Source organism: Sylvia atricapilla, chromosome 5, assembly GCF_009819655.1.
Source record: "Sylvia atricapilla isolate bSylAtr1 chromosome 5, bSylAtr1.pri, whole genome shotgun sequence".
Lineage (NCBI taxonomy): Eukaryota > Metazoa > Chordata > Aves > Passeriformes > Sylviidae > Sylvia > Sylvia atricapilla.
In genome coordinates this window covers 41220721-41224504 of record NC_089144.1, presented here as the reverse complement: position 1 = coordinate 41224504, position 3784 = coordinate 41220721, and the positions used below count along the sequence as shown (strand labels likewise).

General features: G+C 40.2%; 1 long non-coding RNA gene across 4 annotated transcripts in view; it reads right to left on the bottom strand.

The window, feature by feature from the left end:
* LOC136361384 (uncharacterized) overlaps positions 1–3784 on the bottom strand; it is a 402734-nt gene that overhangs the window by 385758 nt on the left and 13192 nt on the right. The gene's annotated exons all lie outside the window — the stretch shown is intronic.

Genomic DNA, 3784 nt, shown 5'->3' with positions numbered 1-3784 from the left:
GTGTTTTGAAGCATTTATTTGAAGTTTGTCCTTTGATACCTCAAATAAACTTTTTTCCTTTCAGAATTCAGAATGTATGAGATGATTAAAGACTCTGCACTCTTTGCTGTTTATCTGCCTCTACACTTTTCATATATTTGTTTGATCTGTTTTTAGGATGCTAAAAGTATTCTTTATGAATCTTTACACTCCTTACTTCCTCCTTTGTCACAGCTATCTATATTTTATTTTGGTTTAAAATTCTCATATTTTAAAATACACAATAAAAATATTTGAATAATTTCCTGTCATTCCATTATGCCAGTTGACATACCCATCTTCAAATTTGGTTTTGTTTCATAATATTTTACATGGACTATGGAACACTTACTGCCAAGATCAAATAAGTCCTACATAACAGGAGATACAAATTCATCCCAGGGAGGGGAAATGTGACATTTCAAAACAAAATAAAAAAAATCAAAAGGGTAGTTATTTCACAGAATCATAAAATTATTTGGGTTGAAAGGGACCTTAAAGATCATCTTGTTCAACTCCCTGCCATGAGTAGGGATGCCTTTCATTACACTAGGTAGCGCAAAGGTTGCATCCAGCTTGGCCTTGAACCTTTCCAGGGATGGGGTATACACAGCTTCTCTGGGCAACCTATTCCAGTGTCTCAACACTATCACGACAAAAAAATTCTTCCTACTATCTAATGGAAACCTACCTTCCTACAGTTTAATTCATTATCTCCTTATCCTTTCACTACATGGTCTTGAAAAAAGTCTCTCTGCAGTTCTCTACAGGCTCCCATTAGGTACTGGAAGGTACTATAGGGTCTCCCCAGAGCCTTCTCTTTCCCAGGATAAACAACCTTAACTCTTAACTTGTCTTCAGCCCAAAGATGGATGCAGCATACCAAGTGGGTCTCACAAGAGCAGAGGTGAAAAATCCCCTCTCTCTACCACCAAGTCCTTCTTTCCATGGCTAGTCTTGATCTATTTTTACCCTAGCCTGTGTTTGTGCTTGGGATTCACCTGGCTTGGGTGCAGGACCTTGCACACTTGGCCTTGTTCAACTTGATGAGATTCACATGGGCCCAGCTCTCCAGTCTGTCAAGGCCCCTCTGGATGTCTTTCCTTCCCTCCAGCATGCGCACTGCAGAGCTTGGTGTCTCTTGGTCAGCTTCTCATCTGTGCCCAGGCAGTCCACCTGCTCACTGACACAGAGCATCCCGTCCTTGTCTCCTCTGCCCATCCTTCCTAAGAGCCTGTATCATTCCATTCCAATGGCCCAGTCATAAGAGCCATTCCACCAAGTCTTTGTGATGCCAATAAGATCATACACAGCACACGTCTCTATGTCTCTAGCTCCTCTTATTTCCCACACTGCATGCACTTACTTGCATATAGGCATTTAAGTTAAACTCTAGATGAAGACTGATTTTTGACTGAAGAGGCAGGAATTCCTTTGTGCTCCTCTCCTGCCTGACCTGTGATCCCTTTCCAGGCTCTCTGGGCATCTCTTGGTAGTCCTGGCATCAAACTGGTAAGGTTGGAGTGGGTTGAGGTTCCTAAGCTGCAAGAAGCTTCTGCCATGTTCAACAAAGCCTATTCCAGCTATTTCCAAGACTGCTACAAGGCCATGGCTGGCCAAAGCCTCTGTGATAACATTTAAGAAGGGGGAAAAACCTGCTAGGCAACAGTGGCTGGAGAGAGGAATGAGAATATATGAGAGAAACAGCCCTGCAGATGCCAAGGTCAGGGAAGAAAGAGGGGGAGGAGGTGCTCCAGATGCCGGACCACAGATTCCCCTCCAGCCCATGGGATAGTCTGTAGTGGAACAGATACTCCCCTGCAGCCCATGGAGGACCCTGCTGGAGAGATAGTGGATGCATCCAAGGAAGGCTATGACTCCTTGGGGTATCTGGATCAGATATCTGATAGGACCTGTGGCTCTGTGGAGAGAGGAACCTGTGCTGGTAGGACTTGGGACCCCATGAAGGACCCATGCTGCAGCAGGTTGCTTCTGAATAACTGCAACCTATGGAAGGTTGCAACCAAACTGGAGAAGTTTGTCGAGGAGTCTCCCATGGGAAACACCCCATGCTGAAGCAGGGGAAGAGTGAGAGAAGGAAGGACAAGCAGAAAAGTGTGATAAACTGGCTGCAACCCCCATTCCCTGACCCCTTGCACTGCTGGGACAGGAGACAGAGCCAAATCAGGGGTGATGTTGGGCCTGGGAAGAAGGAAGGGTGGGAGGAAGTTGTTTGGAAGTTTAGGTTTTAGTTCTCCTTACCCTTCTAGGATTTGATTAATACGTTAATATTTTACTTAATTAATTAATTTATTTTCCATGAATTGAATCTGTTTTGTCTACAACGGAAAGCTCTTCTTGTCCTTCTCCAAACCCAAGAGCCTTTGGCTGTGTGCTCTCTCCCCAGCTCAGCTGAGGAGAGGAGAGATAGAGCAACTTGGGGCAGCTAGTGCCCAGCCAAGATCAACACAAGACAGTGCGGCATATATTTTCTGTAATGTTATTTGAGCCTTATTTGTTAAATTTCTAGAATTCTTGTTCTGCTAAAAATAAGAAAACAAACAAATAAATTATTAATTTCAATTTTCACCCCATGAAACTCTGGTTTTGTAATAAAAGATCTTCGGTCATGATAACCATTTTCTTTTACAGTGAAAGTGAAACATGCATTTTAGAACAGAAATCTCTAATCCAAAGGACTTTTTTTCTAAATTTACCTTAGACCATCTCTTCCTGTTTCACCAGTTTAATTACCTTGAACATAAGTGACTGTATTTTTCCAACTGTGGCAAGCTCAAAATTATTACACACAGAGTATTTTTCTTCTCCTAGAGCTGTGATGTTTATCCTTCTGGGTATTTTACTATGTCATTTAAAACACATCTACACTATTTTGTCATTTATAACTTCCAAAAAGAAATTGCTACTTGCTATCTTTCTCAGGGCTCTATCTGACAACATAAACACAGTCCAAAACAAGTATTACTCAATTTTCCATGTCTATAATAGAAGGATTTTTCCATATATTAAACCTATTCATTTATTTTGAAAATATTTGAAATTAGTATAAGAGGGGTAAATATTATACTGCCTTTGTGATATAGTATTTTGCAAAATGTAATAGTCTCATTCTGAAGTTTGCTCTTGTTGTTTGCTTTTTTTTAAAATTTAATAAGCAACACAGAATTATGTGTCCACATCTCAAACAAAACTGTCCCTGACTGAAATTATTCTCTTCCAAAGAGAAGACTGTCAGTGTTTAAAGTACAAACATTAATATTTTCTTCCTAATACTTTATAGATTCTAATATATAGTTAATATGCCTTACATCAAATATAGCATTTCAGACAGATGATTACAGACTGATTTTCTGATATTAGATTTGTAGCTGCCTTGCATTGCTGGCAGATCAAGTACAACTGGAAGCCAGTCACTAATTTCAATGGGAGCTGTGCATATGTTTCCCATGGTTTAGTTCCAGGTACAGTTCAAGAAAACCTCACAAGAACTTCTAGCTACTTATGTCCGGGTAGTGCTTTTTTTGAATTATGTATTATATGCTTACATTTTTTGCTACATATGTTTTTTAATAGTCTATCCCAGTGCATTCCTAGGAATAATACCTGCCAGCAGCTCTGTTACAGATAATAGGGGGAGAGTTATTTAGGAAGTTTTTTACTATGAGTAAGTAGTTGTTAATACCTTTCTATCTATATTTGTAAGTTTTGCTAGGCACAGGGAGGGACCATCTGATTTAGAGAGCTT